Raw genomic sequence first — 24,208 nt, forward strand, 5'->3', positions numbered from 1 at the left:
TTGCTAGTATGTGAAATACCTTGTCAAACACACTCTTCATCTTCTCTTATACTTTCAGATGAATTTTTCAAATTTTTTTTTTCAAAGTTTTAAGTTACATACGTATTTATGTATTTATTTAAATCATATATATATATATATATATATATATCTGATAATTCTAAAATATTATTTTACTTGTTATTTTTAGAATTTTATTTAAATAGAAAAATACCGTGCACAACACGCTTATACTTGGTAGCGAATAAAAAGCACGATTGTCTTTTTAAATATCAGAGTATCTCTACAAGTTCTAAACGTTAAGAAGAGTCAATTCATGCATAATATATTTGCTGTAGATATCCCACTGTTCACAAGATCAGAGAGAAATATAGATGATGAAATAAATGTTACCCAAGAAATTCTCTGCAAATAAAGTTCATATTCACATATAACTAATTAAACCATATACAGCTAATTGCATAATTCTCACGTCAACCCTAGAAATGCAAGATGCGATTCCTGTGCACAGAAATTTGGCAAACAGTTTAACAATTACTTGTTTGACGGGACTGGAAAACTTGTATATATACGATGACTACACATGAATTGAAGCGTCAACAACGCATCTGATGTCAATGGCGTGTTTATCCCAGGATCACCAAGACGAGTGAACCTTTCTCAGTTTAGACTTGGGAATTCACTAACAGTGTAAAAACTCTTTATCATAAACCCTAATTTTTACACTGACAATACCCTAAAATTAAATTCTCTAAAGTATATTATCTTGTAATTTTAGAAATTTATTTGTATATTTTTAAATATGTATTAAAAGGAAATATTTTTCTATCATTGTTCAGAGAGAAAGACAATATATAATAAAGGTAGGGAGAGATATTAAAAGAATAATCAAAGAGAAATTGATAGAATTAGTGGAATTTTAAAGAAGCGACTTTTAGAAAAGTTTAGATTATTTTTAAAAAAAAATTCAAGACTATCCTATTTTTTTTCAAAATTTCTTAATTTATGTGAATTAGTTGAAAATGGCTTATAATAAAGAATGGAGAGACTATTAATTAAGTAAACAAATATACAGTAACAATTAAAGTATTACTTTTTTTTTCTATTAAGTTAAAGTATTACTTTTACCATTCAATAGTTAATATATATTTTTTATATTTTAAGAATTAATTTGACTATATTTACGTATAAATTTATTATGTATATTTATAATAAGTTAAAATATACATTTATTAATGATATTTATTTATGAATTAATTTTTATTTTTTAAAATTATTTAAATTTCTATATAAGTATTTTATTATAGTTAGTAAAACTCAAATAATTCTTAATATTTTTGTTATAATATTATAATGATAGGAACTAAAATATTATAAGAGACTATCTAAAATTAAAATATTATTTTTAAATATAAAAGTTAGTTTATAAATAAACATAAATAGTATTTTTGAATAATTTATATAACAGTATAACTTTTTATGTTACAATTGGAATCACTTACTTTCTTTTCTACTTTACTTTTTTATTGACTTTTTGAGAAATATTCATGTTATGATTTTTTCTAAAACTTTTTTCTATTTTATTCAAATTTATAAAGAAAATCAACATATTTTATTAATTGTTGACATGATTTATATAATTTATAAATATTTTTTTAAAGATTTATACAATTATAGTTACTCAACGAATAGTGAAATAACATAACCATTAAGTTTTTAGTAGAGAAATGAAATATAGAGTAGAAGAAAAATAATAATAACTTTTAAATATCATAAAAATATATAAAATATTATCAAAGAATAATTAAATAAAGTTGAACGACATGCACCGAGTTTGCCCTTAGAAAATATAATTAATTGTTGTTACAAGGTTTTTCTATGTTTTGGCTGCCTACAAAAATCTTGCTAGGCTACTAGATTTTGTGTTTTTGCACAATATTTTTTTTTATCTTGGTTTAACTCTAACTTTTTGCTTTCCATGATCACTTTTTTTAGGCTGAAAAGCTTACTAACTTGGCTATATTTTAACTATAAGAGACCATGGTTTTAAATCTTCAATGATTTTGTTCAATTCCATGGTTTAATATAAGGTTCTTTGTCATAATTTCACATGACTTTTGTAAGTTTGAAGTATCCAATTCCATTGACTGCTTTTAAGAATTCTTTGGGAATAAAACATGGTGTTTCTAGGTGCTATCTAATAAAGGAATTTAGGCTAACAAATCTACCTTTTATTCCTTAAAGAATGTATGACATTAGGGTGTTTTAGTCTTTTATTCTTTGTCAAATTAAAATTATTGGAATCTCTTAATTTTAATTGACTCTTTTCCTTAAGTGTCATCCTAATTTAATTAGGACTTAATTGTAACTTAATTCTCTTAGTTTTATAAGGTAGTTTTGTGAAGAATTTGGATTTGTACTTAGGTTTTAATTGAGTTATTTCCTTGAAGCAACATTTTCTCACAATTTAGGGTACATATAAGCTTAGTCTAAATTTTTTGTTAATTTTAATCATAATTTCTTAAGGTAATTAAAATATAATGGTGTTTGATGTTTAATGGATTTCTTATTTAACTAATTGGGTTAAGATTTTCAATGTTTTAAAAATTTTTCTTAAGATTTCAGGAGTTTCAAGAATTTGTATAATTTTAATTTTTTATTTCGATATAGTTCATTTCTACTTTTGATATCTATTTATTTTAGAGGTTTCTAAATTCTAAATTATATTCTTAACTTATTGTATAAATAGAATTAGATATAAGATATTCAAATAATTTATTTAAGAAAAAAACTGGATGTTACAGAAGAAAATGAGAATTAATTGAAAGAAATGAATTTAAACTAGATATAAACACTTATACTGCACGAATTTGTTTAAAATATTTTATAAAAAATCATTTAATTTTTGTTTGAATAAAAAATATTTTAAAATAGTTCCTACGATTATTTTTATTATAAGTTGTTATATCATATTTATACTTTTTTAATTTTAATTATATATAGCGTATTTTTATTTTTGTACAAAAATAAATTTAAATTATAAGGATCAAATTGAAAGAGATACTATGTATAGAGATAACAATGAAAAATATTGTGTTAAGTGATGAGATTAAAATAAAAAAAAATTTGTATTACATTAAAAAGTAAAATGAAGCTTAATGTGTAAATAACTAAAAATGATTATGATAATTTCTGATTAAAAATAACGATTATTAATTGAATTTGAATAACATTATTATAATTTAATCTAGGTATTGATGATTATAAAGAGAATATAATATTTGAAAATTAGTTAAAAAGTGTTTATAGTGTTGTAGCTTATGTAACTTGAGAAATTAATTGGTTTGTTTAGATTAATAGTTTGAGGAAAAAAACATACATTCAGTAAGATGTTCGCATTTTTTATGTTGTTCTATAATTTGAATAGAAGTTTTGCCTTAGAAATTGGAGTTCATAAAAGCACGCAATCTACAATAATTTTATGTAAAAATCTGAGCAAATTTAACCATGAATTTTGATTTATAAGATAAAAAAATAAAATTAAATAAAAGCTTTCACTGTCTCTCAAATAAAAAAAATGACTTTATACTTAAAAAAATTAATTTATATTTTTCTCTTTTTTAATCTCCATGATGAGTAAAATCAAAATACTTTTTATTTAACTCCTAAACACCACTTTCTTATAATAATCTTATAATTACATTAAGTTCAAAACTCAACAAATCACGCTTCGTAACTTGTTATGACCTTAACTCTTTTTTCAACAAGTTACAATTACATTATCCAAAGGCAACTTTTTGTTTTATTTTAGCATAAGACTAAAAGAAAGAGATTTTTTAAAATTAAACAAATCAAATCAAGATTAAATTAAAAAGTTATATACACTACTAGAAATACGTGAATTACACATAGACTTTTACATGTAGATTTTTTTCATCTTTAATACTGACTGATTTACAGATGAAAAATTAAAAAATTAGATTTTTAAATTTTTGAATAAATTCATCTGTAAATTTGTCTATATTACAGATAAAAAAAATCTGTCTATAAAATCTCTATATAAATATAGATAATTTTTTTGTTTTTTGTATTACAGACAATTTATAGATAGATAATTTTATCTATATAGAGATAGATTTATAGACTAAAAAAATTAGTCTATAATTTTATAGACGAATTTTATAGATTGATTTTGTTTCTATCTGTATTGCAGATATATTTACAAACTAATTTTTCTATCTGTAATTTAAAACTAAGGCAAACAACATTAGACACAAATTACAGACGGTAAAATTCATCTGTAACTACATAAATGAAATAAAGTATTCCATGAATGGATTTACAGACAAATTTTTTTCGTCTATAAGTCAATTAATAAAGCGTTATGTTTAATTAATGCACTTATAGATGAAAATATCTGTTTATAATATGCAAAATTGTATAAAAGCGTGTCTCTTCCTTCTTCCTCATTTTTTTTATTTTCCTTTCTATATGATCTCTCTCTAGCATCTTTGCTTTCCTACACATTGCTACTGGTTTGAGCCTCTATTTTGCAAACAAATTGCACCGTTGTGTTTTTGGTATTATACTATCTTTTATTATAGATGAATCACATGAGAGAATGTGTCAATTTTGAACGTCTTGCAGTTTAGGAAAAGATTGAAATCTGCAATGGACTTAGCGACAATGAAGGAGGGAGAGTCACTGTGAATGTATCTAATTAAAGAAGGTGGAGTTGTGGAGAGACAATGATGTTGGAGGTGAAGGAGAAGAAGTATTGGAGTGTGAGAAAAATATAATGTTTGAGAATGAGAAGTGTTGTTTTGAAGAAGTCATGAATGAGATGAGAAAACTAATAGAAAATGCGTATGATGAGGTGATATAAGAACTATGAACGAAATAATTATTATAAATTAATTTATTATAGACAGAAAAATCCGTCTATAATTTTACATATGGTAAAATTTGTCTGTAATAAATATATTTATTATAGATGAAAAAATTTGTCTATAAATTTACAAACGGGTTTATAGACAAAAAAAATCTGTCTCTAGATTTACAGATGAAATTCATTTGTAAATCTGTCTGTAAATTATAGACGAATTTAAAAATCTATTTGTATAAATTATTAACGCCAAAATATAGACATATTTTATTCGTATGTAACACTAAAATCCTTTGATAAAATTCATCTATATTTGTAGGTTTTGTAGTAATGATAAATATTGAATGCAAGATAAAATATATTATGTAATTAAAAAGATAATCTTTAAAATTACTTTCACTTAAAATAATTTTACACATATATTCTTTTACTAACCAAAACAGCAAATATATTAAAGGGGTACTAAAGATACTCAAAGTCATATATCACATCTTTCACAAGATAATGATGCTTACATATACACAACAAATGTTCATTGTCCTTTATAAAAGAAATAATTAAACCCATGCACTTTTACTCTAAGCCATGTCAAAAATCTTAATTGTATCATATCTTTCACAGATTCAACATTCATATCTTCATCTTTGAATATAGTACAGTTCCTATGTAGTCATGATGATCACCAAAGAGTAGCAAACCAAATGGAAAACCTGAGCTGTCTTCATGCCTTTATTTAAGTACCAAACCACTATGTTTGAAAAGAAAAAAGTACCAAATTACTATGTTGCATAAAATGATTTGTGCAATTATATAATATTTTGCTGTTAATTGGAAAGTGACATAATTTGCTGGTATGCTAAAAATTTAATAATATACTCTTTACATAAATTTTAGGATTTAGGGTTTAGTACCAAACCAGTGTGCTGCATAAAATGATTTTTGCAATGATATATTCACAATTACTTGGAAATTGACATAATTTTAAGATTTAGTAACATGCACTTTAAATAAATTATATGCGTGTTAATTTATGTAAGGTGAAATGCTATTTTATTATATTGGATGCTTTACAATGTGTAGAGATCCTTATATTTATAAGGACACACATGTAACTCTACTGGGCCAAGCTCGTTATTATAATACTAACATAAACCTTAATTCTAATACGTCTATTTTAGCTATTCATAACACTCTCCCTTAAGCTGGAGCATAGATATTAATTATGCCTAACTTGTTACAAATATAATTGCTACATGTCTCATTTAAACCCTTTGTAAACACATCTACTAGTTGGTCACCTATCCTAACATGAGAGATGGATGTAAGCTTCTGTTGAACTTTTTTTCGAATAAAGTGACAGTCTATCTCAATATCTTTCATCCGTTCATGAAAAACTAGATTTGGGGCAATGTATATCGCTGCTTGGTTATCACACCAAAGTTACATAGGCTTAGTGCTACCAAATCCTATCTCTTCTGACATATGTTTCAACCACATTAACTCACAAGTAGTCTGAGCCATCGCCCTGTATTCTAATTCTGCACACGATCTCGATACAACGTTCTGCTTCTTATTTTTGCACAAAATTAAATTACCTCCCAAGAACACACAGTATACAGTAGTAGATTTTTTGTCCATAGATCCTGCCCAATCAACATTAGAAAACGCCTCTATATGTGCATGTCCATGATCTTTGTATACAATTCCTTTTTCTGGTGCTTTCTTCAAATACTTCACAATGCAGATTAGTACTTCCTAATGCGTATCTGTTGAAGATGACATAAATTGGCTAACAACACTCACTAGAAAAGCAATATCTGGCCTTGCGATAGTCAAATAATTTAGCTTGCCTACTAATCTTCTATATTTCTGTGGATCTACAAAAAGAACTCCATCTGCTGTCAGTTTCATTCATGGCTCCATAGGTGTCTTACATGGTTTAGCTCCTTTTAATTTGGTCTCAATCAATAAGTCTAAGACATATTTTCTCTGTGAAAGAAAGATTCCTTGCTCTGAGTACATGATTTTAATACCCAAAAAATATTTCAGAATTCCTAAGTCTTTTGTCTGAAACTTTGTTTGAAGAAATTTCCTGAGGTTGCTAATTTCTTCTTTGTCGCTACCAGTAATAACAATATCATCAACATAAATAACAAGTAAAATACAATCGTGGTTAGTCTGTTTGTAAAACACTGTGTGATCAATATCACTCCTTACTAATCCAAATTCCAAAATCACGTCACTGAATCTTCAAAACCATGCTCTAGATGCTTATTTCAAGCCATATAATGACTTCTTTAAACGACACACTCTTCCATACTCCTCTTGAGCAACAAAGTCTGGTGGTTGCTCGATGTACACCTCCTTTTGTAAGTCTTCATGTAAGAATGCATTCTTCACATCTAACTGAAATAATGGCCAATGATGCATAGCAGCAAGAGAGATGAAGATGCGAACAAATGAGAGTTTAGCAACCGGAGAAAACTTATCAATGTAGTCAATGCCATAAGTTTAGGCATACCTTTTTGCCACAAGTCGTTTCTTCAAATGAGCCACAAAACCATCTAGATTAACTTTCATAATGTAAATCCACTTATAACTAATAGCTTGTTTTCCCTTGGGAAGAGGAACCAAATCTCAAGTATCATTTGTCTTAAGAGTCAACATTTCTTCCTCTATAGCATATCTCCAATCATCATGACTGAGAGCATCTGCAAAGGTCTTAGGAACAGAAAGAGAGTCTACACCAGCCATAAAAGATTTAGATGTAGCAGATAAATAAGCAGACGTCACATAAGATGAAATAGGATAGGTGCAAGATCTTTTACCTTTACGGATAGCAATAGGAAGGTCAAGGTCAAATATAGGATCTGTTGGCACTTGAGGAGATAATGGTAGAAGTTGTGTATCATCTTGAATATCATTAGCCACGGGAAGTGTATCATTTGAAGGCTGTTTCGATTGACAAGAATATGTTTGCTCAAAGAACTTGAAACTTGTATCAATAGGACATAGAGGTGCAACAGGATGTTTAGATTGGACAAGAGTATAAGTCAAGAAAGGTTCATCTACCTTATACATGGACTCAGAAGATGAGGACGACTTAAAGAATGGAAGACTTTCAAAGAAAGACACATAAGAAGAAATAAGATAATGACCAAGATCAAGAGAAAAACAACAGTAACATTTTTAGGACCGAGAATAACTCAAAAACACACATGTTATGGACTTTGAATCAAGTTTAGTTACTTAAAGATGAGTATCAAACACAAAACAAGTGCAGCCAAAAACTTTAAGAGATAAAGAAAAAATAGATTGTGATGGAAAAAGTACAGAGTGTAGAATCTCACAGTTTAACACAGATGATGACATACGATTAATTAAATATGCAGTATTAAGAACAACATCAGCCCAAAAAGGTTTAGGAACTTTCATTTCAAACATTAAAGTATGGGCTACCTCCATAAGATGACAATTTTTATGTTCAGCTACTCCATTTTGTTGTGGGGTAACAAAATAAAAGGACTGATGAAATATGTTATGTTTATTCATAAAATCAGTGAAGGATATAGAAAAATATTCTTTAGTATTATCACGTCTAAGAATGTGCACACAAGTATTAAATTAAGTTTTAATTTTAACACAGAAATTACAAAATATAGAAAAGACTTCATATCTGGATTTCATCAAAAACAACCATACTACACGAGAATAATCATCTACAAAAGTATAAAATATTTAAAACTAGATTTAGAAGTAATTGGACAAGGGCCTTAAACATCAAAATGAATAATTTCAAAGGAGGCATGAGCCCTTTTATTTAAACGAGGTAAATAAATATTACGATGATATTTAGCAAACTGACATGACTCACAATAAAAATTAGACTCTATATTAAGATATAATTTTCTAAGAACTCTTAAGGACGAATGACTTAGACGACAATGAAGTTAGAAAGGAGTCACTTTTTCATTCCTAGAAGTAATAGAAGCTTGCGAAAGTCCTTCTTCTTCCAATAAATACAGTCCATTAGATACCCTACCTTTACCAACAATCTTCTATGTTACCAGATTTTGAAAAATACAAGAATTAGAAAAGAATGTTACTGAAAAATTTAATGATGAAGTGATTTAGCTGATGGATAACAGATTTAAGAAGAATTGAGGCAAATATAAAACAGAAGATAAAGGTAAGGTTAAAACTGTAGTGGTACACTCGCTGCCCTTAATATGGACACTAGAACATTAGCGAGTGTTATAGAAGAATGAGAACTGGGTAGACAAAAAGAGGAAAGGATACCTGAATCCCCAGTTAGATGGTCAATAACACCAGAATCAATGACCCAGCGTTTGGAAGAAGAGAAAAGACATGCAGTAGGATTACCTTTTTAGACAAAAGTGGCCATAGAGGATGTAGATGGCTGTTGGGAAATCTGAAACTAAGTATACTGAATAAATTTCTCATCACTTATATGCACAGTACATCCTTCATTCTCCTGAGTAGTTATATCAGGCTGAGACATTAAGTTAGCAAAGCGAGAATTACCTTATGAGTGAAAAAATGACTGATTCTGTGAAGGATGAGTGCACTAATTCCAATAATGGCCAAATTCACCACAGTTGTAGTACTGTACAATACCAAGACCTCCACTACCCACAGCCACGACTACCTCTATCACCACGGACCACCACGATGATCGTATTGGGCTCTCAAGGCAGAGTGGTCAGGAGACTCATTTTTTATAGCGCTTTCGAGTTCCTCGAAGGAAGATTGCATAACTTTGAAGAAGACGTTGGTAAGATTATCAACCTACTTAATTGACAGAATCTGAGACCGAACTACCTTATATCCTGGATCAAGTCTGGAGAGCCAACTCAAAGCCATGAGTTTCTTGTATTGCGCTATCATCTCGTCAATAGTTTTGTAGGCTAAAAGAGATTGTATCTCCTCAGTATATTTCTTAAACTCCAAAAGATAGTCCATTAGCTTCCACTTATTTTGTTTGGGTAGATAAATGTTCTGTAAGAGAGCATACAATTTATTCAAATTATCAGATTTTTCAAAAATAAACTGCAAGAAGTCCCACAACTCCTTCACGATTTTGCAATGCGTAATAATTGCTTGTATTTACCTATCAACAGAGTTTACTAGCAATGCGAGGATCTTTTTGTTGCGTATTGTCCATGTGAACATCCTTAGGATTGACAGGTGCTGTTTCAGTCAAATGATTATGCTTTCCCATTCTACTCAGACTAATCTCAACCAAATACTTCCACTCCATATAGTTCATACTATCTCCATCCAACTTAACATCGGTAAATTTGAACAGAGATACAATCTTCGTAACAGCCCCCTTGTGCTGCGCATCTTACACATCCTGGCTATCACATTCAGACATTTTATATCCATAAATAGTGATGGAATTGCCTGGATTTCGTCTCAATGGCTAGAAAGAAATGTTGCACTTAAACTATAAATGTCGAATTATTGCATATTCTGGTCACTGGAATTTTTTTTTATCTCCACAGCAGCCATGGATGGCCTTTTTTGAAGTTGCTATTTTTTTTGTGTGGTAGTGGCAATGGTGACAGCGAAGGAGGAACCCTAAGAAGCTTTTGATACTATGTAGAATTAAGAGAGAGACTATAGAGAGAGAGATAAATTAGTGTGCTGTAATTGGGTGCTCTAGAATGTATAGAGACCCTTATATTTATAAGAATACATATGTAACCCTACTAGGCCAAACCCATTATTAAAATACTAATATAGACCCTAATCCTAATACATCTATTATAGCTATTCATAACAATTATTTTTTTCAATTTTAAAATTCTAGACTAAGAGCTAACATGTTTTTAAAATTTGTTATTCTATATTAACAAACAAGCTCTTGTAGATAAGTACTGAAATTTTAAATAATTAATAATTACATTTTATTATTTTATATTAAAAATAAATCATTGTATATAATAACATAATGTTAAAATTAATAAATTTATATATTCTCACTTTGGAGAATGAGTTACCTTTTTAATGTAAATGAAGAGATAATATGTTTCACCTAAAAAAAATAGTTATGAAACATCGAATCTGAGAAGATAAATTCTCAAAATACTTCACTTTTGAAATTTATAACTCACAAATATGTAATAGTGGTAGATTATTAACAATTTGGAAGAGGGCCCTTTACAGTCCATGAAATCAACAGTGCGCACAATGCTGTTATTAAATCACAGCTCTATTTTTTATCTTGTTCTATTTTCACACTTTTATTGAAGACTTATAAATGGGATGCCACACAGAAGTTACAGTTAGTAGTTTTGAAGGAGACGTGGATCTATAGATATTTAGACATAAAACCAAACATGCAGGAAATATTTACACCTTGTTGATTCTAGGTACAATGTTTGAATTTACCAAGATTTAATTCGCTACTTAAAATCCTTTTAGATAGTCATGCAAAATTTCACTAGTAAATTTCCTTGGTTTTTCGTTTGGATCCAATAACATGATGATTAAAATTGTTGTACAAATAAATTAACGGTATTTCTAATTGGGCCAATTAGCATCCAGGAATAATGATTTGTTCATCCGTATATGCCTAACATTGATACCAATAGTAATATTTAGTACTTGATTTAGTATCTAAAGCTGTTGATCAAAAGGTTAAAACTCGTTTTATCTTAACATTCTCATATAACAACTGAAGCATATAGAAGATCAAAACATATGAAAAAAACAACTTTCATAATTTCTTAAGCACATACGAAAAAGGAACATAATATGAAGGCGACATACACAAAGGTGCACTCAAACATTTAACACTGAACAAGATAGAGTGATCATTCACAAACATTAACACTTTACATTATATGGAGGCTAGTCACTCTAAACAATAACAATTTCGGCTACCATAATCCATTGTGCTGTTCTCTTTGTTTTCCAACGTGATCAACCACAACTTGCTAACATAATGACAAGTAATGCATGGAACAGGTATTAAGGGTGAATTGCTTGAAGCCAATTTAAGTTAACATCAACTTGAGGAACATCTATCTTTAGATTGGGAAACATATGTTTGAAAGCTTCCCATGAAGCAGCCGTCTCCTCATCGCATGTCACCACCTTTAAATTCTTAAGATTGATGACTGAGAATGGCAATTCACACTTTGTACAACTTGTCATGTATATATTTCTTAGATTACATAGATTACCAAACTCCTCTGGCAAATTAGGAAGGCTAATGCAGTTTGAGATGTCAATATGTTTTAGATTTGAAAGCCTTCGAATAGAATCTGGTAACCCTCCCAAATCAGTACAAGAACTGAGCCTTAGTAGTTCCAAATTCTCCAATTTTCCAATTTCTTGGGGTAGTGTAGAAAGTTTGTGGCAATTAGTAATACTGAGCTTCTTCAGGGGTTTGATATCACACAGCCCCTTAGGCAATCCTACCATATCTTTGCAATAGTCAATATTCAAATTTACTAGATTTGGAAATGAATCTTAAATTAGAAAGTTTCCATTTTCAAAAGCCTGTTTTGTGTCACACAAGTAGAGGGACAATTTTTTAAGATTCTTCAATGTGACAAAGGAAGGAATAGAAATCCTCTCCAATCTAATACTGTTTAGATTGGATAAATAGCCAAGTAGATCAAAATTGTTTATTTCAGAAGGATGGAAACAATAGTTTGTGACTATTAGAACTTTTAGTTGACTCATTCCTTCCAAGAATTTTGGAAAGGTGTAGTGATTAGTGCGAAGGTTTAAAATCAAAACCTTAGTTTGAGCTTGTTGCATGTGGGACCAATATTTAGTGCAAGTTTCATCTGCAAAACAACCCATTTGTGTCAATTGTGGTAGGAAGGAATGACATATCATAGTGACTTTCTTATTAGCATTTTTACCATGTTATTAAATGTATATACTTTATAGAAAGATATAACTAACCTGTTGATATAGACAATGTGCGAGAAGGAATCTGTTGGATTTTCAGATTAACGTGCCATCTAAAAATATTTGACAACATGCTGGTAATCATGCCTTGCTGCTTCTCCCCAGGCCACCATTCTTGTTTATTTGCATTGGTATCAATAATCATTCTTTCTCTTTGGTCAATTTGTTTCCGGGTACTTTGATGAATTGCGAGGTCTCGTAGAATATCGTGAAGGATGATGAAATGATTATTGTAGTTGTAACTGTCTATGTCACTTGCATTTTTCCTGGTAAATTAGTAGAAATTATTTCCTTGTGAAGAAAAATTAACTCATAAGATTGAAAATACGTGCTTTATCTGCTAATGTGAATATGAAATAAGTTTAAATTCTGAAGTTAAATAGTCCTTTTGGAATATTGTATATTGAATCAATTGCCTCTCCCATGAACTATACTAGCTATTCAACTATTTGCTCAACAGAGTATATTAGAATAAGTGTAAAAGAAGAATATATAAGTAGTCAGTGGATACGTACCTTGCTACTAAGACATCAGCTAGATTCATGGAATCTAATTTGTTGATGATGGCCAATGCTTGTATGCCATCATTATCTAGTCCATACAACTCTTCCCACATATCAATGAGAGCAGTTACAGGAATTCTTTGGTCTTCAGGAAATAATGCGAAGTCCATGAAGCACTCCTTGATGATGGGATTATCTTCTAAGACATCAAAAATCTTTTGGAGGGAAGTGAGCAATTCAGTGTTAGAATCAAGTATAGAATGACCCTGTGACAATTCCTCCACCATCTTTTGCCATAATTCATAAGGTCTATGACTTAGTGATTTACCAATCACTTTAATTGCAAGCGGTAAGCCCTTGCAATTTCTAACAACCTGCATTTTAATGCAAATAAATAGAGTTTGTTATGATTTAGGAGCCCAAGCCGCAAGTATTATACCATATTATCATTTTCTGGGGTTTATTCAAAGGTAATTTATTTTTAAATAATCCAAATGTTCATGCACAATCTTGTGATTAGAAATGAATTAGTACTGTAGATAATGTCAAGAAGTAAGAACAAGCACCTTTTGCACAAGATCATCATTAGGAAAAAATGAACTCTTACTTTCCGAGAGAGCGAAGTGACGGAAGAGGGTTATTGAGTCTTCATGAACAAGAGATTGTAAGATAAACGGAGTGCCAAATCTAGGAAATGCAACCCTTGAACTCACCAATATTTTAGAATCTGATATATGGAACTTAAATTTCTCAATGAGGGCTTCTGAGTCTGGCCAAACATCATCCAGAACCAACAACATTGGACTTCCATCAATTTTCCTTATCAAAAGTCCCAGTTGATTAAATGCATCTTCATCGCTTTGAAACTTAGGCACTTGATATCCATAATGCTCAAATAGTCTCTCTACAATAATCTTCAACTTGGGCATTTTTGAGAAGGTGACAAATAAAATATTTTCCTTGAATTTTCCTAGTGAAACCAAAGAGAATAATAAGTGCAGAGCATTTGGTGTCATGTACAATGCACAATATACCAGGTATTTATTTAACTTTGCACTAAAATTATGCAATATACTTAACGTTCTACAAAATGAAGCTTCCATTTATTTTCATCTATTGCTCCATAAAACTTCCATTTATACTTGAATACCATTGATGTTTTCCAAATTTTAAATAAACTTTTGTTTTACTTCTTTCTATTGCTATATGAATTAATCTATTATAAAAAAATAAAAACTAATTAGCTCATTTATGAAGCATCAGAGAACCAAAAAGGAGTTACCACTACTTACTTTTGACTTGTTCATCCCAACAAAGCTTCGTAGCCAAAGTGGTTTTTCCTGATCCTCCCAAACCGGTCAACACAATGATGGACACACCTTCATTGAGAACCTTTATCTTCAACTTGCTCAATGGTACATCCAACCCAACAGTGAATTTTGGATTTTCAGGAACACCAAAAGCATGCATGATTGGTGCTCCAATAGCATTAAATTTCTGCTCAAAATTCTCTTCACTGAGAAGCTCAAGAATTTCTCTGACTTTATAAATTGTCTCTTTAATATCCTTTGTCGTAAGATCTTGCTTGTCATCAGTAGCTAAAGAAACATTTGTGTCATGCCAAAGTGTGTTCTTATAGAATGGAAGCCATTGGAAACACTTTTCCCACCAAGCATTATTGGAGGAACATTTGCACACAAGCTCTTCCCTTTCTTCTGCTTCATTTTCTTCAATAAGAGTCCTTATTTCTTCTCGGGGTGGATTCAAGTCTTCATTGTATTGCTTGATCTCTTGAATCACAGAAGTCATATTCTTGAGGGTTGACCTTAGGATTTGCTTGTTGCTTTCGTTCTTCTGACTTTTTTTCATTATTTCCAATATCATTTTCAATCTCTCTTGAAATAGTGTTGGAAGGGCAACTAGTTGTGCGGTCTCTTCCATGAATAACCAACCTTCCACGTCCTTTCAATATTTAATCAAACAAGGAGCGAGTTATGAAAGACAGAAACTAAACATTGCTACTTGAGGACCTCTAATTAACTGAAAGTATAGAACATGAAAAGAGATTCAGGTTTTTTCCATTAATAAAATTGGTGAAACCTTTATCCTGTATTCTGGAGTTGCATGGCACATTGTATTGCATTAGGAAGTCCTTAATCTTAAGAATGAAGATTCAAATTTGCTTTTAGCTTTTTACAAGTATTTTATGGGAGATAATCTTGCTTAAAACAAAGTTGAACACTAACAATGTTGGGGAGATTATAACACCTATTAGACCAACTCTTCCTGATAAAGTGAACTCAAATTAAATATACTGAAAATAATAATTTTCTTAAATTGATATGCCTTTGTTTCTTCTAATTCACCAAAATGTTTATGCATTAGTTTCTACTGTTTGTTGAAAATATAATCGTATTAAATTTAATTCTTATCATCGAATCTATTTTTATTTTCATTCTAAACAAAATAACTTACTTTTCATAATGGTTTCCACATGAAAAAAAGGGGGGAAAAATTACATTGTAGTCTATGTACATTACATACTATCACTGATTTATAAACATTATTTTATGTAAAAACTAAATTATAATTTTTTTTATGCAAGAACTAAGAAAAATAGTTTCAAATATAGACTATAGTTTTAACTTCACTTTATCATAAATTAGGCTATTTATACCGTAAATAAGTTTTATCTTTTATATCTTAATACAGTATTTATGATTAAATATATTACTATATAAATTATATTTAAAAAATGTTTAATTTACTAAATCATGTTAGAAAGTTGAACCGTGAAAAACAAGACTAACATTATATTCCAGCAAATTGAAAAGAATAAAAAAGATGTTAGAAGCCCGTTAGAATTAAAAACTAAACTTCCTGGCATCAACTCATAAACACATGACATTCAAAAATTGTCAGTGCAAGAAGAAGAGCCATTTTTCATGAATGCAATAGAAAATTTTGGGAATTGTAGCAAGAATATAAGTATATATTGAGAATAAAGTTAAAAAATATATATTCTTTTTGGAGAAAAAAATGCAACAGTCATATACCACTATACCTTTGAAATAAAGAGCAGTGCTAGATACGGATTTCTGTTACTTGTTCTTCTTCTTGGTAATGACTAATGAGAGCTGCAATGGATTATGATCGAACACTGTAGAGTTTTGAATCGATGTATGAAAAAACTCAGTTGTAGTTTGGGATCTCCAATTGAAAGATTGGAACTTTTGAGCTGCAAAAACAGACATTTATAGATACAGAAGATTTCCTGTACTGGCTGTGATTTTCCTTGCTAATTAATCTAATACGTACCTTACGTGTTCACATTTTCTCTTATTTTCTTGGTAATTTCTGCTTTTATTATTAGTGCTTTACCGTGACGAAGAGATTAAATAAATTATAATATTAAAAGATTGTACAAAGTAGTTAAAATACAACGTATGCGATTTTTACGAAAGAGATAAAATAATAGTAAAAAGAAAAAGAGACGAAAGATCGTGCATTTCCATTTTGCTCTTCGACGCAAAGTAGGAACAGATTTCATATACATTCCTTACGTGGAAAAAAAATCAAGTGCATATTTCTTTAGAAATAGGCAATTTCGTGAAAAAGAAGCAAAGTATAAAAAGAAATGATGCCCATATAAGTTGTAATTATGGGTAGCAACGAAATAACTTTTTTTTTTTAATTATTCATTTAAAGGGGAAGCATGCTCTTTAAGATTAGATTGATTAACAGTTATTCATACCTATACTTAAATGTATGGACAAAATTTAGGAGCTATTGATTGTGTTTCAATGGACAGTTTCAAAATATAGAACAAGTCTTATCTTATCTTGCCTTCATGTATTACGAACATTCTTATTCATTGACCACTTTTTTTGGCTTTGCTCTGTCCTGCTTAATTTTCTATTTCTCTTTGAATGTTATGTGGTTTTTCGTCCAATAAATAAAATAAAATAAAATAGTTTATCCACCCACTCTAAGGTTTGTATGTAGACGAGGTAATTAAAATTTTCAAAATTACATAATTAAATTACTAAACTCATTAATTTAAAAATATAAAATTAACCACAACTAAATAAAAATATGAAAGGAACAAATAATAAATGAAAAAATAAATTTAAAATTTTCACTCTTTATTAGGATTTAGAATTCCTTAATTTTAGTTTATTAAAGATTCCCACTAAAACTTCTAAATTTTTAAATTCTTTAAAATTTAATATCCAAAAATAGTTTTTAATTTATAAAATTATAATTTCTTTTAAGGAATGAATTATTCACTTGAAATCTCTCCTGCAAACACACTCTAATGCTTTCTTAACAAAGTGCATCACAAAATGTGGCACCATTCAATTTAAAAGAATCTCCATATTTATAAATTGTTCCAATAATTGTTCTTCAAAAATTTAAAAAAAAAAAGTGAAAAATTAAACTTTTTAGCTAGGTTAGTTTTCTAATTTAATTTTAAAAATTAGTTCAAACAAAACTGATCTAAACTTATTACTATATATAATTTTATATATAAATCTATGTAACTTATATGTACAAATAGATATTTGTAAAAATATCACATTGAGTTGTGTTTTTTTTATCGTGTTATAAGTTACACGTTAATTATTGTAATTTCATTAGTTCGACATTTATCTATTTTGTATTCTCTTATATTATGCAATTTTATGTTATATATTGAACAATAAGTTTAAATTAATAATGTGTGAAAATGTTAAAAAAGGTAAGATATCATCGATAATTAAAGTATTAAATAAGCTGTGGCATAAATAAAGTAATAACTTAAAATGAGCATTGTCAGAATATGGTATGAGCTATATATATAAAGCTATAAAACAAAAGGATTTAACGTAAGAATTCATATATAATAAATTTTTATTAAAATTATTATAAAATTCAATGGATTAATAAAATTAAATATTATATTTTTGTAATAAAAAATATTATTTATTAATTTTTTAGGGTTTGTTTGTTTTATAATTAAAAAATGAATTTTACACTTTTTAATGCAAATAGTTTAAATTAATTTATAGTGTTTTAAAATATTGAATAGTCTAAGGTTACTCAATTTTAACCCACACATAATACGATCGAACGGCATGCGTGAGAGTTGATATATGAATTTGAAAGAGAAAGGCATTTTGGTTTTGATGCATGCATGGTTGGAGAGGCCATTGATGAACAGTGTGGAGATGAAAAGCACGAACCCTGTAGAAGGTATACATGAATTTGTAGTATGTTGGCTTGGCATCATTTTATTGAAATGCTATCTCACTATATACAGATTAATCATATCTTTTACAATGAGTATTCAAATTACAAAATTATATTCAAACATCGGAGAACAGATCCTATAGCTGTAACGTGTTCAAACACAGTCAACATTTTAAAAAGCCTTCAAACGTGTCATATGAATCCAGTTAGTCATGATGCGTGCATTTCTACAAAATGATGTTAACCCAACACTACTACATGATGAATCTGTGAAGCATATGGCTGTTGGCCAACTCTGAAGTGTAACACGGGTTTGTGGTTTTGTGGAAATTGCACTTTCCCGTGTTTCTTGGTCATTTCGTGCATTTTTATTTTCTTTAAACATTGATATGGTCATACCAATGGGGTTCACCTCTTTCATTCAAGAGAAAAATAATGCTATCAATTACAAACAAAGCCTAACCTCTCCACTTCTAGGATATTGAATGTGGCAATTTCTACGATAAAAAATATAATATTTTCAATAAATAAGCTTAAAATTTGACTTAGTGTTATAATTTTATAAAATCCCATTTTCATTATTTTACCTACAATAACATATTTTATTTTGTTTTATTTGTTTCTCATTTTATCATTCAATAGATATAAATATCTCATGAGCATGTTATAAAAAACATTTTCCATTCTAATAACTCCCCGTCAAATACGTGCTTCATGATTCAATCGAATAATGTCTTTACCACAATCTTCCAAAAGCTGTTCGCTGATGTTTATGGGTAGACGTATGAGTGCCTGCCTGGATTAAGCACAATTTCGAAATTTCAATTTTTTTAATTTAGTCTGGTCTCATTTGAGGTGTGAGGTACTTTCGGCTGATCTGTAAACAAGTGTTTTTCTTTTATCTATACAATTATAGTTAAACAAATTATTTTAGATTATTTGTTTATTTAATTTATATTAAAAATTAGAATCAGTTGCTACTTAAATACATAAATATTTATACAAACTTAATCATAAAATTAATAGTTATAACAATTAATTGTGACATTTGTTAGCTTGCGAAATACCTCTCACATATGTTTGATTTAGTCCAAATTTCATTTGCCTTCAATTTTGTTGACGACATATTTTATCATATTTTATTACTGTTTCTGTTTTTAAAAATAAATTCTAATACAATCAAACATACCCTTAATATTTATTTGCATATTTAAAAATAAAAAATAAGTATTTTTTTATTTTAGAAAAGACTCTTTTAAAAAAATCAAACAAACATGCTTTATCCTTTCAATTCTTTTTTTTTCCCCCAAAAACTCAGTCTCAAATGTTAAAGTTTTTTATACCAAAGTCAAGCTAACCAATCAGATAAATATGAGCGTGCGGACTATTTTCAAAATGCTTTGGAGGGTAACCAATTTATATATAATTATAAATTGAACAAAAAAAGATAAAATAATGTTATCAAATTATTTATAAAACAAGGGTAAAAAATATTAAAAAACTTTTGCATAATTAATTAAATACAGTGATTACATTCATAATTCATAATTAGTATATTTAATAATTTTAAATTTTTATTTTTAATAATTAATTAATGATATCTTACGAATCAATAATATAACAATTTCATGCACATTGCATAACATTGGTCAATAAATAGCATTATGAAACTATTGTCACTAAAGTTAATTACGGTTAGACCACATATTAAACAACCATATAAGAAATATACAGTTGTTTTACTAAATAAAATAATGGATAAAAATGAAGATAGATAAGAAAAATATAATATATTAATAATTAATTTTATATTTCATATAAAATATGATGAATAAAAAAATATAAATAAATATAATAAATATAAGGATTTAAGTATTTTAATGATGTCAGGTGTCATCTTATTTCTTGTAATTTTAGAGTATTGCATTTAAAATTTTTACTAACTTAAAATATTAAAAGATTACAAAAGCTTTTATGTTATAAGTATGGTTATTTATTTTAATAAAATTAAAACATTTCAGACTTATTATGTTTAAAATGAATATAATAATATTTTTAAAATAGTAAATATAATTTTGTATAGTATTAAATAAATAACTTAATAGTAAAATCTTATTTAATATTATTTTTAAAATATCTAAAGTCAAGTATTAACATTATAATAATATAATATATTGAAACTAATATATGAATAAATTATTTATCAAATCTTACATATCATAAATATAATATATTAAGATATATATATAAGGGTAATGATATGTTATATTGACTAATCATTAAAACGTTATATAAATAATAACATGAATGTCATAAATAATTTTAGTATGATAGTAGTATGCATAGTTATAACAATATTTATATAAAGATCGCTATATTTTAATTCTATCAAATATCACTAAAGTTAGTGCTATAGTTAAATATTAGATAACAAAATGTTAGACATATCTATTAATTCACTGTGCTATGTCCATTTTGTCTAGTTCTTATAAAATATATTCTAAAATGTCTTATTTTATTTTCTTCACGTTCAACTGTTTTTCATTCAAATAGTTTATATAAGAATAATAAAATTTTCTTTTATTATTAGGCTTATTTTTGTTAGCAAATTACAAAAAATCTTTCACCTAATTTTCATATTCATTACTTATGTGTCTTGCATTTATCCAACTATAATTCCTAACTATATAAAAAAGAGAATTGAATAAAAAATTTGTCATTCAATATTTTATAACTTTTGATCTTTCTTTCATATAGTATGTTCCTATTCTCTTTAAGAGTAAACTTTTTCATCAAACTATTGTCAAATTATTTTGTTGAATTTTGTATGAAACACACAATGAAATTTTGATAATATTTTACATTAGTTTTTATGTACATAATTGAACTTAGTATCATCTACCAAATCAATCATGCATATAGAGATAAAGCAAAGTGTAAGGAACCAAAATTTTATCCAGTATATTATACAAAAGTTATATAATAATTGATAACTGTTCAATAAAAAAGTTTGTTTCTAAACTATTCAACTTAAAAAATTCAAATTTTATTTTATTTTTTTGTTTTTGGACAATTCAAGATTTAATGCAACAAAGGATGTTGTATTAAATCTTAAATATAAAACTAAGAGTAAAATTAGGTATTAAGGAAACTTGTCACATATACTCATTATATATTGATGTATGTTCATATAACATCTAAACAACTAAAACTAAGAAACAAGAACACAACACAGGCTCAGAGCATAACCAGCAAAGGGTCATAAATCTCCCTGAGGCCAAGTCTTGTAAGGTTACAATGATGTTATTTCCTAGCTAAACAACATTACCTCATTACTACAAACAAGAACCATCTGTTAACCACAGCATTACCTCTCTTTGTCTCTCTCATGTCTCACCTTGTGAACATTCATGACACTTCTTTAGGATTTTCCAATTTAAATTACTTTCATTTTTTCTTGTTAAGGCTTTTCACACATATTTATTTATATACCTTATAAAAATGAGCAGAAGTTGTTAGTAAAATTAATATTTAACAATGAAGTAAAGGCATATATAAACTTCATAAGACTCACAGAAAAAGAGTTCACAATTCTCATGCCTAAATTTTAAAAGTAAATATGTATAGAGAAAACTAAAGATGAAATAAGAAGAAATTAGATAAAAACAAATGATAGACACAGAAATAAACTAGGGTTGTCTTAAACTTTTTGAAGGTCCTGTTTTAATCGTGAAAATTGGATCCCTATGTCCCTAATGAATCATTAACTCATCTAGAAAATTAAATATTTTTGGCATATTTCATTGAATTTAAATTATAAGTTAATGCAATTAATTGAAAAATTCAATAGAATGTTGTATTGCTGAAAAATTGAGAAATCATGCATATTTTGATTGCTGGCATTTGAATTTTGAAGATATTAGAAGAAGAAAATTGGCAAATGGACTAAAGAGCAGAAGTTAAGTGCTGCAGGACTCAATTGTGGGGACACGGATTTTTGATTGTGGAGATACGATGCTGACTGAGCATATAAAAGTGAATTTTTTTTTAAAAGAAGCATCTTTTATTTTTTTTGTCTTTCACGATTCCAGAGCACAAAAATTTAGGTTTTTCGTACTATTTACGGAGAATATGTTAGCTAGGGAAATTTCTTTACAACTTTGATAGAGGATTCTCATAGGAACTTGCATTTCCTTTCCATTTTCTTTGGTTTATGTAATGGAACAATAACTTTTTCCTTCCATCTATTTATTGTAAGTGTTTTTGTGAACATAGATGTTGTTTCTGTAATATATCTCAGTTTTATATTATTTACTTTCATTATGTCTAGCTAAATATCTTAGGATTGAGTAAGGATGAACCTATACCTTTACCCTTTGAATTGAACTAACATTGAATATAGCTCAAGATGTAAGCTTTAATCTAATATTTGATTATGAACTTAATGCTTCTTTGTTCTACGTGAATGAGGTTGAGGAAAATAAGTTTATTGCTGGAAAGTAGTAAACTTTCTTAGAAAGGGATTAATTTGTTCATTGTGAATTGTTTAGGAATAGAAATTTATAATGATGTGGTCAATGGGTTTAAATCTTAATGCTGAATGATTTTAGTTCTATCTAAGGAATTAGAACACTAATTTCATTTTAGAATCAATTACCAAGGAATTGAGGTTGGGTATTTTAGAAAATCTAACCATTAAATGAAGTTATAATTTGAGTTATACATATATTTGTATGCAAAGGGAAAGGGATAAGCGATTCCAAACTGAGCCTGCCTTTTAATTATTTTTTTAGTCCCACTTCCAGTAATTAAAACATTTAAATTCTACTATTATTTTGGTTTTCATTCCCAGTTTTAGTCTCTCATTATGTTCATTCATAAAATTTAATTTCAGCACTTTTAATTTTATTTTATTTATAATTCTGCACTTAGTTAATTTTCGTCATGTTTATTAATCTTTTTGGTGACCTAACTAGTGTCATTCTTGTGGGTTGGTACTTAGCATTATTCCCTGTGGACAATAATCTAATTTATTACTTCAACCATTTGGTGCACTTACCAAAAAATTTATCAATCCCTAATTTTTAAAAATAAAATATTATCTTGAGCTCCTCTTTAAAATTGAATTAATAATTCATCCTTTTTTTTTCTTATGCTTTTCACATCCAGATTCAAATTTTTTTATTCGAATCATAATTTAAAACTACGGAAAAGTAAATGAAATAAAAAGGACTGAAACAACTTGTTATTTCAATCAACAAAATTCCATGTCATTGTCAATTATCTCTATAACAAAGTTTAACCTTAAAAAAAAGAGTAATTATTCTCTGTTAAAAACTATCACAGATTAGTACTAAAAAATAAAAACCATCTATTGACTTATAATCTGTTAATTCCAATTTACCAAAAATAACAAAAACTTGTAATTAGCTTATAATTAATAATTAATATAGTCATAGTCGTATTGGAATTGAAATATTCAACCTTCAGAATGAAAATAATAAACAGTAGTTTATTTCAAAATTCAAAACTTGGTGTAATATAATTTTTTTTAAAAAGAGTAAAAATAAAAAAAATACCTGAATTGATATTTCTAAATGTTGAAGAAGATAAATCGTTAATAAAAGTATAGACC

At 28.0% G+C, this 24,208-nt stretch overlaps 1 pseudogene; it reads right to left on the reverse strand.

Moving 5' to 3' along the window:
- Positions 1 to 11,884: 11,884 nt before the first annotated feature.
- Positions 11,885 to 15,282, reverse strand: LOC113858217 (annotated as a pseudogene).
- Positions 15,283 to 24,208: the final 8,926 nt, after the last annotated feature.

Source organism: Abrus precatorius, unplaced genomic scaffold (genome assembly GCF_003935025.1).
Source record: "Abrus precatorius isolate BTA unplaced genomic scaffold, Abrus_2018 Scaffold2, whole genome shotgun sequence".
Lineage (NCBI taxonomy): Eukaryota > Viridiplantae > Streptophyta > Magnoliopsida > Fabales > Fabaceae > Abrus > Abrus precatorius.